The 17,859-nt window shown below is 40.5% G+C and overlaps 1 protein-coding gene across 4 annotated transcripts in view; it reads left to right on the top strand.

Moving 5' to 3' along the window:
* LOC119557433 (innexin shaking-B) overlaps nucleotides 1-17,859 on the top strand; it is a 164,651-nt gene that overhangs the window by 81,541 nt on the left and 65,251 nt on the right. For 3 of the 4 annotated variants that reach the window (XM_037870185.1, XM_037870189.1, XM_037870187.1), the window contains exon 4: nucleotides 16,785-17,160. The gene's annotated coding sequence lies outside the window, so the exon portion shown is untranslated. Of the gene's footprint in view, nucleotides 1-16,784; nucleotides 17,671-17,859 lie in introns of all 4 variants that reach the window. The other variant, XM_037870188.1, reaches the window with a different exon arrangement.

The raw sequence follows: 17,859 nt of genomic DNA, 5'->3' as shown, positions 1-17,859 counted from the left end.
CAAGAAAAATGAAACATCCCCAGGAGTCCGGCGATTTTCAGCCGGATTTCTGACCTGAACAACAATAACGAACAACGGGTGGGGAATTAAACTTTTCACGACACGGAAGGGGAGATCTAGAATAAAGAATGGCCAAGTCAGGCGATGGCCAAACAGTGCGTTTCGATTTTCCAAAGTAGGCCAAAGTGGGATTAATAATGCTTATTATTAAAAACATTCAAAGTCGAGTCCTAAAATATATTAGAAGTAAGCAAAACCTCAATTCACCTTCAAGGAATAGTTTGATGTGCAGCTAGATCTTGTGTTTCATTTCTTCAAAAGTGAATATATTATTTCTATTTTAATTCAAAAAAGCTTTACATTTTAAAGGTACTTAAATTATATTTATTATAAAAATATCAACTCATTTAGCTTTTCCCAATTTGAGAAATTCTTTAAAAAATGAAATGAAAGGCCTGCAAATCCCGGAAAAATTATTAAAAATGCACCAGAAATGTTCATAACTTCAGGTGCATTGTCAAGAGTTTTAAAGTTCCTACATTTCAGCACAGCTATTTTCATTTTCCGCCTGGCCTGACACGGCTGAAACGCACTGTACCGGCGAGTGTGGCCAAAAAGATCCTTGTGCAATTTCGGTTTCAGTTTCGGCTTATGTAAATGGCTATCGAGAGCGAGTGAGAGGGCTGCTGTGGGCCGGAAAGAGATAGACAACTTGGCAAACAAGTTTTGAAGCGATTTTCGCTTTAGTTTATGTTGGCACATAATTTCTTCTTCCTCTCGCTTTTCCTCCGCTTTTTTTTGCTTCTCCTCCTTTTTTTTTTTGCATAATTTTTCGTTTTTGGCAAATATTTTGCCAGGCAGCCAAACTTTCTGGCCACACACACACACACACATATACACACACGCACCGAACTCGTCGAAAATTTCAAATTAAAATTCTGCAAAGTTTGCCATGTTCTCATGTATGAAAGTATCTGTGTGCGAGTGTGTGCTAGTGTGTTTGTGTTTGGGCAAACACTGCGCATAATTTTGCTCAAATCTTTGACAAATATTTTCACATGCTAATTTCACGTGAGCGAAAGCGGCCCAAATACCAAAAAGGCACACGAAACTTTGCTACCCGCCCCGCCCCCGAAAAATCCTTGGGACCACGCCCACCCGGCCCACCGCCCACCAAATGGACCAAAGGATTTATTGTTGCATAATCAAATTCCTGGGAATAAAACAAGCCAAGAAAATTGTCAGCGTTCCTCAACTTTTAACGCTCCCTCTTCTCTGGAGAATTTTCGGTTTGGTTTTTGGCCTGGGGGGCGGCTCTCTAAAAAGGGGGCGTGGCTGGCCCAACTATTCACAAAGTTGGCAAGAAAATAGCTGAGATACTTGGCCACTCCAGCGTTTTCCGCCTTGGAATTAAGTGCTAAGCAAATAAAAATCCGGGCGAAAATTGAAAATGTTCGAAGGCATTTGGCCGCAAGTACAGTGAACACTGGCCAATTGAACAGTTTGCGTTCCAGAACATTAGTGCTCTCCTTTTGGCTTTTTTTTTTGTACCATTTTCCACAGAGTAGAATCTTTTTAAGTCTGGAAATTCTCATTTCCCGCTGTGCGTCTTTAATTACAGCCGGTTTTCCGGGAGGAAAATGAATGGGAAAATGGGTAAGCGGGAAAGCTGGGCCCGAAGAAGCATTCCTTAAGCCGGGCACAAAATTACACACACACACCACCTATTTTGGTGGCCACCTAAATTCCGCTTTTCCCCCCCTCGCACGTAGTTAAAAACTTTTCGTTTGCAATTTTTCTTGAGCTGGCAGAGCCATTATTTCTGGCATTTGTCCTCTGACCCCCCCCCCAAATCCAGAGCCCTTAACCCCCTGAAGCCCCATGTGCAACGTGCAGCGTCAACCGAAAAAACTCTTTCAATTCCCCGAGTCGAAAGTAAATTTAAATGCGGCTTCGTCTGCTTTTTTTTTGGGTTCCTGCACTATTTTCTGGGGGGCTAATGTGGAAACTTGTGCAGCAGAGGAGGAAAAAAAAAACATCTGTCAGGGTTAAAACCGTGTCTGCCAAAGAGAGGGTTAAAAAAGAAAATAGAGTAAAAATGGCAGCCCCTAGAGAAAGCTGACAAATCCAAAGGAATTGCCCCGAAAACTTTTGGATTTGTGTCAGCAAACCTCTATACCCCTCTCTCTCTCTCTAGCTCGCTTTGCCATGCAGCCATCTCTTTCCAACCCAGTCGTATGTGAGTTTAATTTTTGCTTTCAAAAACAAGACTGCTCGCAGAACGCATCAATCAACGGACAGAGATTGATGTGTGTCCACAGGCGGGTTAACGAATCCCCCCCCCCCCCCCCCCCTCTGCCACGCCCACTTAATTAGCTAGAAGAAGAAAGGGGGCGGGCAGGGGGGAAGGCAAATCAAATCCTTGGCCAAAAGAGCAGAATCATTCTCGATTTCCAGGCAATTCTATTACCAATAATTGAAACTTAAGCATGCCATTAGCTTTTGCTTTAGTTGGCTCCCAGGACATATAATCCCCCCCCCCCCACACACACCCTTATACGGTTATGGTATCAGGAAAGGGGAGGAGAAAATTCAGAGAAAGTTAAAGCCCAGACAAACATTAGCATGTATTTTTATCATTTATATGCATGGCAGGCACATGAAAGTCATCTTTATTTTATATACCCAACTTGGAGGAAAGTTATGCGGAGCAGCAGAGAATAAAGCGGTGGTATACCCTTCGTATAAGTATTTTGGACTTGGAGGGGAACTGGAATTCGGAGAATTAAGGGCAAATATATGCGGAATAAAGAGTGGTTTTATCTATGATTAAAGAAGTTAAAATGACAGTGATTGTAGGTTCTTATAGTTCGATATTCTCCAAGGAAAATTATTACTGACAATCATTGTATGATTATTTTAAAAATTTAAAGGTTCTATTATAATAAATACTGCTAATAATAACAATAATAATATTGTCATTTATAATACAAACAACAGGAATTGTATTCCTTTTTATAGTCCATATTCTCAAAAATAAAAAACTATTGTATGGTTTGCTTAAACCTGTATTTTGATAATACTTTTTTAATCATTAAATAATTCTATAATATAATAATTATGGAATATTCCACCTGGCAAATGTTCTGCTAAAAAGGGGCTACCCCAATGTTAGGGTATACGAACTGCACTTTATTAGGTGAGAAGGGACTGGGGTTCCCGGCGAGTCCTGTAGTCCCGGAGTCCTGAAGTCCTGGAGTCCTCAAGTCCTGGACTCCTCTGAGTTACGACCGTTGCGACAATAAACTGACGCTCGACGCCGTGACGTAATAGATTTTACGCGCCCATAAACATTCATAAAACATTCTTGACCGTAACTCACATAATCGTGTAATCTTGCTGCCTGCCCCGCCCCCTTCGCACCGCCGCCTACCCGTTTTTGTGTTTCATTAAATAATTCATTTAATTTGATTTCGGTTTGGCGCTCCTCTCGTTATTTTTTTTATTCGCGCCAGCAAATCGATTAGGAATTCACATGTATATATGCGATATATGGCGAGTCCAGTGGCTTTTATGTGCGCCCCTATCGAAATTTATTTCGCAGCGTATCCAGTGGAAATTCACTCTGGATGAGCACCCCCACCCCCGGAAAACTCCATTTGAACGTACACTTAAAGATAAAAGAAAGGAAGAGCTAAAAGTAAATCTTAAATGTGTCATGTTGCAAGATAACATAGAGCTTTATTAATAACTGAGCATAGGCAAATACTTAAATTCAATAAAATATAGATTTATGAAAAACGTTATATTATCAACTAAATAAACTAATAAAAAGTCTTAAAAATGGGAAAATATTGGTAAAAAAGAGTTTTACACCAAATTTAAAATTAAATTAATACTAAATTGCAGTCAACTAATATTCGTAAATAAAGATTCTAAGGAAAAGTATTAAATATTAAAAAACATAGATAGAATAAAGTTTAATCATTAATTGGCCATTACTGAAGAATACTAAATAGATTTAAGATATAGGAAATAATTAAATGTTTTTTGCTGAACACTCTAATAAAATTAAGAAACTTGGATACAATAGAGTTTTATCATAAAATGAGCATTTAAGTAATGCAAAATATAGAGGTAAATTATATTTCGAACCAAACATACTAACAAAAATTCTTTAAAATTAAGGAAACATAAGTAGCTTTAATCTTAAAAAATACACTTCATATGTATTCTTTTTCCCAATGTTAATACTAAAATCCGTAATATTTTTTCCGAGTGACCACGCAGATATCCGTGGATATTCCCCTCATATCAGTTTGTTTTGCCTCTAAATGGCTATTTGGTTCCAGTTTGCTTTCGCTCGGTTTGCTCGTGTTGCCTTGAATAACTTAAAACTGATTTAGTTGTTTTGGGACCTGCAATATTTTTGCAGTGGTTTTCCCATCGGTTATTCGAGTGATCCGTTTAGCCCAATGCGAAATCTCTTTTTCATGGACTTCAGGATGGTCATTTTTGCCCCACCTTTTTGAATTTTGCAAGCTACTTGTCGTCTATCTTGATTAGCAATTGACATTGAACTGATAATAACCAATATCCGATTTGGCTGCACTTTTTGCACAAACCCTTTAGGAAAACCTCTCGATTTTCGATGGCACTTCGATGGCTTTTGAAGGTCGTCGCTGGCTTAATTAAAAGAAAAGGCAGTCGGCTGCCTTTCGAGAGGCCCGCACTTTTGTTAGCATATTTTCCGAGATTTCCCCTTGAGGTGAGCACCAGCAGCAGTACCAGCCGAACATCAATCAATGGGCTGCAAGACTTGTCTCAAGGTACTGGCTCCTCCACCTTGATCTCGCTGCGAACCTTTCTGCGAGGAAAAGGCGAACAATCCGAGGGCAGGGGGCAGGGGGCAGGGGGCTGGGAAATTGGAAAGGAAAATCGGAAAAGGGGCGGACTCAGCAGAAAAAACGTTCCCTTTTGATGTCGGTGCAGAAAATGAGATGGGAACGTGTTTATCTAGTCGCAGGGCCGGTCTAATCAGCTGATGATGAGCGATGAGCTCGGCATTGTCCTCAGTTCGGTGTTGATTTAACCCTTGGGTGCCCAGGCCCAGGCCCAAGCCCAAAACGAACACATCCTTGCGGGACACTTTGACTAATTAGTGCGCCAGCGGAAAATGATCAATTTGCATTTCACAGACGCCAATTACTACGGCCTAAATAAACTTGGGCCGGCCAAAAGCGAAGGGGGGGGCAGAAAGGGTTAAGGGATTTTCGCTTTTTTCCCTTTTGAAGAGCATATTCAGACCCAAACAAATCGTAAATGGCCAAAGGTGAGGTGGCACATTTGAAGAAATTGAATTTTCAATTTATGGTTTCACTATCTCTGGCCCCTTTTTCCCGCCCCCTTCCCCCGCTTAACTGCTCGTGTAAGCTAAAAATTTTATCACTTGACAAAAACATAAATTTTCCCTTAACCCCGCTTCTTCTTAACCCACGCAAGGCCGCAAGGCATGCGCCGAATTTTATGGCTTTGACGAGGTGAGTCGAGGGGCAGTGCTACTTCATATTCAAGTCCCGAAAGGCTAATAAAGCATAATTTAATGAAGCATATATGGCAGACGCTGGCCCAGGACTTCCGCTTTGTGTAAACAATAGTTTATAATTCGCACACACACACATACATGGGCATGGGGCAATAAAAGTGGCCCTGCAAAAGGGTTAAACACGCCAGGACTGAAATGAGCAGGGAAAACGGGCGCACAGGGGGAGGGTTAAGGAAAGGCCAGGCATTTTTCCTGATTGCGGGAAATACCCTTTCGCATCGAGTGGCCTCACAAATAATTCAGCAAATTGGGAAGCTCATATGCTTCATGTAGAAAGGCTTTTGGAAAATAAAAACTGATAGAGAAACCTTAGTAAAAAATTCAAGCCATCATTTAAAGGTTAATTTATCCATCAAATTCAATTGAAATCAAGCTATCGACTTCTGTAGTTATATTATATTGAAACTATTATTAAAATTATTTTCTAAAACATATATTTATTACTATAATTTATTGAAAATCATTATTTTTGGGGCTTAGCTTATTTTGTATAAACTTTTAATTTTAGGAACTTTATTATATCTTGTATATTTTCTGCTATTGGCCATTACAGGTAATTGGTGGCCTTAGTTAAATTAAAAACAACACAAGCTTAGAGTACCATTTGGTAGTTGAAATGCCGAAAAAGGGTAGCCTGCACTTGGTTCCCGGGTTAAAGGTTTAAAGTATCCGTCTAAAATATGTTCTGTGTGTGTGTGTGTGTTAGCCCACGTTTCCGTGTGGTGGTGTGTGTGTGTTGGCCCGACTGTCGCTCGCTTGAGCACGCCTACGTGCCTAAATCAAAGGCGGGGAAGGGAAAATGCGGAGGGGGCTCCTCTGAATAGGCCGCAAAAGGTCGTGATAAGGCCAGCAGCCAGGTGAATGAAATGAGGGCCCCAAGATGAGTGCCACAATTGAAAAGCCTCCGAGTGGGGGAAAAGTGGGGGGTGGGGCTCGGAAAATGCCAGGGAAAAAAGAGGCAGCACTACTGACCACTTTGCATTAAGTATGATTGCACTTGGTCGAGATCTGGCAATTATAGATATGCAATGTGAATGTGTCTGGCCTGCTAATTACCATGATGGGGATTATGGGGCTGGAAAAAAATGGGGAGAAAACTACTCTTCACAAATTTTCTTTATTGTAAAATGGCCGGACATTAGTGGGTCCTACTTGAAGCCGGACAATACAATTTATGTTTACCTAATTACATCACTCTGACCTTTAAGGAAAAATGGTTTAAAATTCCTTTTAGGACCCTTCCCATCTGTTATTTTATTTTATAACATTTATTTTCAAGACGATTTTTAAGCCTCTTAGAAATTAGATTAATAATGTTAAAAACCTTAAATGGTTTCTTTAAAGGAATATTTGCCTTGGACTGTTTCATTAAGCCTTGTAAAACTAGGAAATCTGCCTAAAGCTTTAAAATGGCACACATGAACTTCTAGTTTCATAAAAACAGCCCGAAAGTCACCTTAAAGTCGGCCTAATATTTCGGTTTTCAGTTCGCTGTCATCGTGATCTCGTTGCCCCCTGGACTCCCACCTGATGGACATCCAGAGAAGGTCCCGAGCTAACCCAATCTGTCCGCTGTCACCTGTTTCACCTGTCCGCTGACCCCACAAAAAAAAGTAGAACGAAAACAAAAGCCAACTGAAAAAAAAGGTAAAAATCCACTCAAACCCCAATCGTTTTTTTTGCGGCATTTAATTTGGCCACACTCATGGGCGGCGGGGAGGGGTTCCCTTTCCGGGGGTCTTAGAGGTCCGATCATAAAAACCAGAAGGGAAAAATGCCAAAAAAGGGAACCCCAAAAGAAACGCAAACACACATACAAGCCGCAAAACGAGCAGCGACACAATATGCTAAGGCTTTCCTTTTTCCGACTACCCCATTTTCCCCACCCAGATACATCCCCCTGCATTTTCCTGACCAGTCTGTCCCTTACATTTTAAATTTTATTATTTTTTATCGCTGCGCACATTTTTCAATACCCTTTCAATGGGTTTAAGACTTTTTATGAAAAATAAGTAGAAAACCGAAAAAGAAATCATATAAATCACTACCAATTAAGGTGTCTAAAAGTAAGCAACAATATATTTGTTGGACCTCATAAGTATATTTAAAATTGTATTATTTTTATCGCTGCGCACATTTTTGATAAATAAACAGAAAACCAGAAGGAATTTTATAAATTACTATTATTTAAGGTGTCTAAAAGTAGGCAAAAAAAATGAATTGTAATTGTAAAGTGAGTATTTAATACTTACGATTAATTAATTTCCCAATGCTTTTGCATATTCTTTGCCAATTCCCATATAAGAACCATTTTTTTGGTATTTATTTCCAATGCCTTACTAAAACTTAGAGCATTTCCCAGTGCCATCGCTTGAAATGAAACTCCACCTGGCTTACTGTCTTATTTTCCCGCTTTATGGATGCCTAACCCTTTCGGTCGGCTGGCTGAAAACAGCAAAATATGCTTTTCCCAGCGACACCTTTGTGGAACTCAGCAGGTTTATTGCCGCCTTTTGTCTTTGGGCCTTTCGGTTATATCCTTTGGTTCCTCCCGCTTTTTGCTCCCTGTGTTTTCCTTTTCGCCAGACACCTTTTCGACTTTCTGGCCACATTGTGTTGATTTTTGCAAGGAGATAGTCCTCGTGCTCGTCCTTTCTTTCCGCCTTCTGTTTGAGTTCCTTGCGTGGTGCTGACAGGTAACTCAGATTACCTGAGAAAGTTAAACAACTCGAATAAATTCATGCATGAGTGTGCGCCGCGCCGAGCGAAGGGGTGCAATATTTACTTAATTATTTTCCGGGCAGGGGCGACGTGATCAACAATTTTTGTTGCCTACTTTTCCGGCCGGCGATGAAAATTGAAGGGAAATTTATCGAGTTACCTGTTGGTTGTTTGGCGGTGGTAATTAAATTATAATTAGGAGGGGGTAACACAATTCGGCCACACTTTTGGTCCTTGTAACGTTAGTTTACTCAAAATAATAGATAAGAATAGGTTAGCATTTTGAAAGGTAACTAATAATATTTGAATAACAAAGTAGTTTTCAAGAACTGGGATTTTAAATCAGCATAAATATAGCTTTATTTAAGGTATATGTTCAACCCCTTTCCCACGCTCTGATTGCAATTTGATTTAACAAAAATCGCATGTGCAAAAAGGGGTTTACAAGTGCAGCAGGAGCAGACAGGCGATATCCCTGGGATTCAGTCTGTTTTGCATATGGAATCAATAAGAGATTTAAGCCGAGATGCAACGCAAGATGACCACATTCTGCCCGGCGCTTTTCCTCGTCCCTCGTCCTTTTCCATTTCCATTTGCGGTGCCTGCAGCTTTTTATGGATAATCGATGCTTAAAGTCGAGACGCACTCAAAGAAAAGCGGGTGGAAAAGCGGGGAAAAGGACGAAAGGCGAACAAAAACCTAACGACAGCTTAATCCTTTTAAAACTGAGACCACATAAAAGCTGCAGAAACAACAACAGCAGCAAACAGAGAAATAAACCGCAAAGCGGCAACAAAAAAGAAGAAAAACGTAGGAAAAGCCGGGAAAAGCGAGGGAGACTGAAGAAATCGACGACGATGGATGATGGGCGATGAGAACAATAAGGTGCTTGAGAGAAACACCCCTTTCCCACCCGCTGTCCCAGCCCTTTTCCACTTTCCCAAAGAGTTGAAGCGACAGCGTGACACAATAAAGACAACCAACCCACGCCAAAGGCTGGGTGTAATAACTATAAAAATAAACCGATGACAAAAAAAGAAGCGTAAAAGTGAAAAAGCAGGGGAAAAGCCAAAAACAGACTGCGGAAAAGTAAGCCCAGAAAAGGGGATTAAGTGGGGGGGCCAAAGCGCCCCCGGGGCAGCAATAATACCTAGGAAAAATTCAGCCCCCCCGTCGATGGAAAGGCATTTTGTCCATGAATTTCCTTAACTTTCGCTGCCAAAAGAGCCACAAAAATTTGGGAAAACAAATCTGCGCTTTTCGCGAATTTACAATTTGTTTTTCTTGCCAGCAAACAAAAAAAGTCCATACAGGAGTGGGGATAACGAGCCTTAAAGCTAAGCCGCGGTTAACCCAGAAACAAGTCCATAAACAAGTCATATTATCATTTGAAAAGGAAGAAGTATTATTCAAATTTTTAAGGGAGCATTGAACATAACTTTAAAGATAAAGAGATGATATTTAAACCCTTTATATATAATCTTTTTTTTTTAAATTGATTGCTAGTAGCAATTCGATACTCCAAAAAACATCCTTTTTCCCTTCAATAAATCTGGAAAATAGAAAATTGCCTGACCCACTTCTTCGACTTGCTGTTACTTATATTCCTTTGTCTCAAATTCGATTCCGAGTGTGGGGCAAAAACTCAGCTGCCAAGGACTTCGCTGCTGTGGCACTTATTTGTTTTTCCTGCCAGCCATTAAATATTGAGCAACACTTGAGCTGCAGCTCCTTCGCTTTCCCCGATCCCGATCCCTGGACTTTTCCCCAAGTTCCTGGGCCATAAAGCGTAGCAAATTTGTTGCTCTTAAGATGCTCATAATCGGTTTTGCCAGGATACAGCACACACACACAGCAACACTTTATGGCCTTAAAGCTGTCTTTTGGCCAGGAGTTTCCAGCCAAATTGATTATTAGACGAGGGCGATGGTGAAACTTTGTAAATTTCAACACGTACACAAATCCCATAACAAAGCCTTTTAATGGCAGCAGGGAAGAACTAACAAACCACATTAGCAGAGGGATTGGATTGGGTTTTGGTTGTTTTCCCGGGGAACTTTAACCAAAGTTGCCACGCATATTTGCCGAGATTTCCAGCACAACAGGAAGACATAGCACACATCCTGCCAGCGGACAAATCCAATAATAAATCCAGGACACTTAACGCCTCGGCCGCAGCCACCATGACCCACAAACTAGCTGAGGGATTGCCTAAAGTCCTTTGGAACGGGAACGGGAATGCGAATGGGATTGGAGTGGGCAAATTTGAGTTCGCCAAGTTGCCCAAACGAGGGATGCAAATCGCCGAGGACCCAACGAAGCGTCAAGGAGCGAAGGACTCTTGGGGAAAAGTGGCGGAAAACGGGGGAAACACAAAGGATAGTGCCACAAATCCGTATCACCCATTTTCGGGGCATTTCTTTTCCATCCCAGCACTCTGAATTTTCCTTGGCTTAGTGCGGCTCAATTGACTGGTCCATAAGCCGGGAATAAAGTTGTTAACAACACTTCAATCGATCGCACTCGCATAATCAGCAAGTACAGGAAAGCTCTGGCGAAAACTATACCATTCACATGGGTTTCTAATTTTATTAGCTGAATTTTGAATTTCCATGAAGTGTTAGAGGTACTATGTTTGATAATATTAAAATTTAAATCTTATTTTACTTCAACATTAAGTCCTTTGTACATTTTTAAATGAAATGCATCACTTTTAGCTCACCAAAAATATTTTAATGATTTTATATGAAAGAATCAATCTGAAATTAGATTAAAGATATGATACATTAAAGGTTAATATAAAAAAATATACCCTATAGGGCATATCCACGCTTCTAATGACATGTGATTAGTCCTACCAAAATTGTATAATGTGATACATTTGATAATACATTATAGGGTATATCCCAGTCCATTTAATCCACGTTTTCACCCAGTTGTCCTTTCTGGATTTTCGGTAATTTAATTGAGCTTGCGGTCACAGCGCCGAGGAATCATGGCAAATTACTTGATTCTGATTTGATTTGTCCGGATAAGAACTCGCCCGATTCCGAATTTCCCGCCCCGGGATTTTCCGCCCCCTGTGCTCGGCGCCAGAAGATGATTTTCTTTTGTTTCAAGTGGCCACAAACACTTTTGGCCAGAAGGGCGCATCCTTTTTTTGCCATGGCGATGGCCAAATGATTGGGCCAGGATGGGACTGCGATTGGCAGTAGGCTCAGCTCAGCTCGTCTGATTGCCCAAACTAATTTGAATTTTATTGATTCGATTCGCGGTCCTGGAGCCGAGGAGCCAAGGAGCCAAGGAACCGTTTGCCAGCTTTTCGCCATTTCCTAATCCCTGGCAAAAGGATTGTGTCCCGAGTGCTTTTGATCCGCAATTTCTGGCTCCCTTTTTAATATGCCAAATTGTCTTTTAATGTGATAAACGCATATGCTCATTGAAATGGCATTATCGACGCATCGCTCGGATGTCCTTTTTTGTGGAATTTGCATGCATTTATACCCGTAAGTAGCTTAAGTCGGTGTGACAAATTTTTGTCCGCTTTTCGAGAGGTTTGTTGACAAAATCCTGTCGTTTTTCGGTCTACGTGTGTGTGTGTGCTAGGACTTAGGCTAGTTTCGAGGGGATTATCGGGGTTTTGGGACTGTGATTTGGGATCTGAGTGTTGGGCCCCAGCCTAAACTTTTCAGTGGAGCCCTCAAGACCCCCTTGACATGAGCAAATAAACCCTGCTTTGCGGCCATAATCTCACGAATAATTACACACGAGAGAATGAAATTTGATTAATTCAATATTTGCACTCGCATTTCTCCCCTTTCACCACCCCTTAAATCCAAAGTTGTGCGTGGATTTCCATGTTTACCTCGCTAATAAATTCCGAGAGCAAAAGTAATCAAATAATTGCAGAATATACAGAATATACTGGAACCGAAACAGAAACACGCACCCACATACACATGTTTTTCGGCTCGTTTTATTGCCATTTTATTTCATAAAATTTACGAGCCACAAAAAGTTTGCCACTCCCTCCAGCAAAAAAAGGCCCAAATACACAATGGAAGTACCCAGAAGATATAGTGAAAGTGGAAGCAGTTTGGCAAGAATAATAAAGTTGAACAAAGCACTACGAGTCTATCAGTCAAAAGTGGCGGAAATCGTGCTTTTTTTCTTTTTGGCTGGTAACTTAATATTGATGACGCTGCTTAGGAACCCCATCTCCCCGCGAAAAGTCCTGCGAGTACAACCCCCAATAATCCTGACAAATCGCGGTTAATTCTAGGGGTAACCAAGTGACATTCGCTTTATGACGCGCACTTTATGCTGCAGCAATTGAGACAACTTACAACTTTGTTATATCTGTTATATCGCTCAAATGAAGCGTTTTATAGGTAAACTTTTTTAGGGGAAATGGGTGATTATGGACGATTGTTTAGTGGAGTGCTTAAAAATTATTCACGAGAAATTTGAAAGGGTCTTGTACATAACGGAGTAACTATTTCAAGCCATGACGCATTCAGAAAATACAATCATTTTAGACTGCTTTTTAGAGGTGTCTAAAAGTATGCAGCGAAAAAAGAACGTCGTCTTTCGAAAAAACTAAACTTATATTGTTGCATACTTATAGCACATTTTCATAGCATTCAGTACTGCATGAATTCTGTTTTGTTCGTTTTTTGCGAACTTTTAAATACTTACATGCTTATCCCAACTTGATCATGAATTAAAGAATCCCATTTTTATTCATCCAGATGTGTGTGTGTATCGTGGCGAAAGGATTCGAGTTATTTCCTTCAGAACCCCTTCCAGTCCCCTTGTCGTTTTGTGATGTCTGAAATTGTATTTCGTACGACTCGTGCATATCGATTCCCCTTTCTCAGGCTTACGCCGAGTATTCTGGAGTCCTGGATCAGGACAACCCAAGTCCAAGGAACGGGGACCAGGGACCACCCACATTGTCACTTTTGTGTGCCTTCTACGTGCGGTTGATTGATGGATTCGCTTGTTTACTTGTCAAGCCGCAACAAGAATGTACTTTTGGCTTTGGCAGGGGGGAAAAGCGGATCTGGGGGGAAAGCGGTCTGGGGAACGGATTTCAAAATAAGCAATAGTCAGCAGTAATCGTGATATATCATATCGCAAGCCGTAGGGGAACAGCAGCCGCATGATATGGGTCTTTTTCTGCCTCGATTTCATTTTGCCCAGCCCAACTCTGCCGTTTCTCCTTTTATTTATTTTTTTCCCTCTGACAGCTACCACGGGGCATTTGCGAAATAAATTTTAAAGCCTGGAAAATGTAAATTCCGTCTTGGGCGGGGACATAAATCATAGCAATTCATTGCCCTCGAGCACGCACTCGGGGCAATTGACGCCAAGACAAAGCGCTTCCTGATGGGGTTAAATTGGCCAAGGACACGGGGGACCTGCGGGAATCGGTTCTTGAATAATGCCTAAAACACCAAGAGACACTCACGTTTTGCAGGCTTTTGAGTGTGATTTTGTAGCACATTTTCATAGCATTCAGTGCCTCAGATGTACTGCATGAGTTCTTGAAAAAACACACAAATGTATAAATGACCCTTGAAGCGTTTCATTTATTGTGCCATTTAAAGCCCTCAAAATAAATTACATTTGTATAAATAAGACATTGTGTGGAAAAAGTGCATCTTCCATTTCTAGGAAAATTAAAAGTAAGCCACTTGAATGTTAATTAATACTCAAGACCTGAAATGGCACTTTGGCAATAGATTTTCTTCGTGCTCTTCGGTAAAATGTTGTCTTTGAACATTTGTGATTTTCATTGGCCTGCGAGCTTTAACAAAAATAACATTTTGAAAAATCTAGATTCAAATGCAATTATTTCTGAAGTAGGTTTTAGAGAAGGGCCAAAGTTATTTTAAGTAAATTGTTAGCTTTAAACGAACTGTGATAGAAAAAAAGGCGCATAAGTAACTACTTTAATATAAAGAAATAACTGAAGGCCAGTATCAAAATTAATATATTTTTCAATACATCTTAACTTAAGCTAAGCTTCTTAAAGCAGACAAAATTAATATAACCTCTTCAAGGGTACAAAAACTATTCAGCAGAAGGGTTCTCGAATTAAGCTGCAGTGGATAAAGTTTTTTGGAAACATGAGAAACTTCTTTTTCCACACAATCTTTAATAATTTGCGCCCGGACACATTCCGAGATGATCTAATAAACTTGCCCGAATGTCTGCAAAATCCCATTTGGAGTGGCTCAGAATGGCGCATTTCTGTCTCGCATTTCCATTTCTGTGCGTGTTGCTTGAATCTCATTACAATTGCAAAGGAAAGCGGGGACAAGCGGGGAAAAGCGGGGAAAAGCCCCGCAGCCAGTGCTCCTTAAGGCCAAGAATACGCATTTCATTTGCAAGAAGCCAGCGCCACTAGTTTTCCCATTTCCCATCCCGACCTCCGACCAAGTAGCCGGGGAAAACTCAGAAAAGCCATCTAAAAGTTAATTACAATTGCCTCAGCCAGCGTTGCTGCAACTTTAACTGCCGCAACGAGTTCGCATTAAGCAGGAACGAGGCGAGCGAAAAAAGGAGCACGTGAAAAAGTGCGGGAAATAAGCCTAGCACACTGGGAAATACCCTGGAATTGTAGGCTAAAATTCACAATAATTATATTCTCAGAAAACTAAACCGAAATTGGTTTATAACAAATAAACATTATTGATGTGTTCTTAGAAAATGTACTTTTAAAAATAAAGTTTAATTATAAAACCTATTTTTAAATCCTAATTCAACTTCTAATGATTAATAAAAACTCTTTAAGCTTTTAAGCACAGTGTGTAATTTTTAAAAAATAAAATTCTCATAAGATATTAAAACTTTTGATGGTATAGTAACACGAGAAAAAAAGTTTATTTTTGATATTATGCAGTCCATAAAATTGTATAGGAATATAAATAATATATTTTCTAACCAGCTTCCTTCAAATTCATGGAAACCTTAAATATATACCTAAAATAATTCAGTTACAATGGTATCAGCTTTTAAAATCATTATCATTAAAATCAGAGATTATTATAATTTCAAGATTATTATTCTTTCCTATCAATCTACCTTATTTATAAATTTTAAAACACTATTTTGAATAAAAGTATTCGATAATATTATATTTATTTCTATATAAAAAGGAATTCGAGCTGTTTTGAACTGTGTCCAAGAACTAGGCATCAAAATTTGCACCATAAGCCTGGCCATGCAGTCAGGAACCCCCCACTCTGGGATCCCTATAGAGGGTATCCCGAAAAAGGCCAGCCCGCAAGAAGTTCGAGCCGCAGCCGTGAGCAGTGCCAGTGGCTGGAGCAGTAATGTCAGAAGTAACTGGCAGTGCCAGTATCTAACTGCTGCAGTTTTTCGTTGCGAGGGGGCGTATAAATATTAAAAAGAAAATCTGCTACATGGCTACGTGCGACGCATTTCAACGCAGCCAACGCGACCTCACAGAACTCCCACCATCCCCACTTTTCCACCCATTTTCCCACACACACACACACATATAGAGAGTTGAGGAAAAGGATATAAAGCAGGTCGGGCAAAGGCAAAAATGAACAGAAATTTACTTTGACATATTTTTGTGCTTAGCAAAGCAAATACTTTCATTCTTTTTGCTGTTGGGCACAAAATTTCCTCTTCCGCCCACTTTTATTCGGCCCGCAGGAAAAGCGGAAAAATGGAGGGGAGCTGCATTTGAGTGGCTCAAAACATTCTGCGGTCCACGCCCCCAACTTGAGTGGAAAATGACGGAAAATCTGGGGCGGCAGTGGTGGGGGAAAAGCCCATCCAATGACCCAGACGTGGACAGCATCATCTGTAGTAATTTGGCAGCGTTTTTCGCCACTTCAACGCAGCTGATTTCAGATAGGTCACGGAAAGTGACCGAAAAATCAGAGTGCGATTAGAAATTTTCATATTTATCGATTATTTGTGTGGGGCATCGTAAAAACGCTAAGGAGATTTCCAAAATTATCAGTCCATGGCATAGAACGAAAATGGTGCCAAGCGGCAAACAAACAACTTTGGAAAGTGTGCTGAAATTGATTCTTATAAAATTGATGCTAAAATGCGGCAAGGTTTTTTTCTGATTTTCGTTAAAGAAAACTGTTAGGGCATAAAGAATAATTTGACGTACAAAAATCTCTTGAAACTAGAAAATTAATAATAGATCATAGTAGTTAAAAAAATAATTATTTTCTATTAAGACTCGTCCATTTGTCGTCAGTCTTAATAAAAGAAGATTCGATAAATAACATACCATATACCTACAAAATTAACAAAATGTTGTATTACATAATTAAACTGTGAATTTTAAAAATCTATATATTTCCACATATATGTGGCTATTTGTAATAGATTACTTATATAGATTACTAATATATTTCATTCCCCTTTACTAAAGTATTCCTTTTTTATTGCCCCTTTTCAGATCGTCGAGTGTCTATGAGGACAGCTGAAAGTATTTTGTTTTTTTTTTTTGGGGCGTGGCTCCAGCTGCCCCACGCCCACGCACGCCCACGGGAGCAAGTGAGACAAGGCGATCAGTGCGACCGAGAGGGCGAGACAGATGTGCGAGCGGCGGTGAGTGAGCGGACTCGGTTTCCGGTTTCCGGGGGGTTGAGAAGGTGGTGAAGGCGCAGAAGGACGCAGGACGCAGGACGAAGACCATGGATTGGACCCGGTGGCAAATGGCCAGAGAAAGAGCTGGCAACCCTGGACAAGTCAGGAACAACCCTGGGCGCAAGGATTGCGATCGCGAGACCCGATTGGAGTGGTTGCCCATTTGATTCGTTGCGGCTTCACACGTAGGTTCTATCAGTCAGCCAGCCAGTCAGTCAGTCAATCAATCAGTCAGTCAGTCAATCAGCCAGTCAGTCACCCACTCAATAAATCAATCGTGCCACTGTGCCCGGTTGTCGTTGTCCCCCACATCATCAGTTGAAAACAGCAATACAATAGCAAGCGATCAAGACATGCACATTACTGTAAATACTCAAAACTCAAAACTAGTTCCATACAAGTAAAAAAGCAAGTAAAAACAAATATAACTAGTTCAGTGTTCAGTGTTCGACGACACAGGAAAAAGAGACGGCAGAGAAAATTCGAGTGAGGAAAACTCCAAAAGTGAGAGGGCGGCCAAGGGCTGCCCCGCAACAACTAAAACTTAAAAATAAATCTACAAGATCAACAACAGCAAATCAACAAGAAAATCAACAGTAACAAAAACAACAGCATAACGCCCCCAACACTGCCAATGCCATTGCCATTATCAAGAACAACGTTCGTTCATCATCGTTCGTTTAGATTTGACACAAGTGAGTCTAGCTTATATCATTATCATACTATCTATCTATAAAGTCTACCTAGAAAACCCAGCCGAGACTCAAAACTTCCATTTTAAGCGCAAAAATAGGCAATGCGATAGTCGCGTGCCTTCTATTGACCTACAAACAAGGAGTTTTAGTTTCCGCTGGACTTTAAGATGCATTTTCTTGACATTCTTA

Source organism: Drosophila subpulchrella, chromosome X (assembly GCF_014743375.2).
Source record: "Drosophila subpulchrella strain 33 F10 #4 breed RU33 chromosome X, RU_Dsub_v1.1 Primary Assembly, whole genome shotgun sequence".
Lineage (NCBI taxonomy): Eukaryota > Metazoa > Arthropoda > Insecta > Diptera > Drosophilidae > Drosophila > Drosophila subpulchrella.
This window is presented reverse-complemented; position numbering and strand designations above follow the sequence as displayed.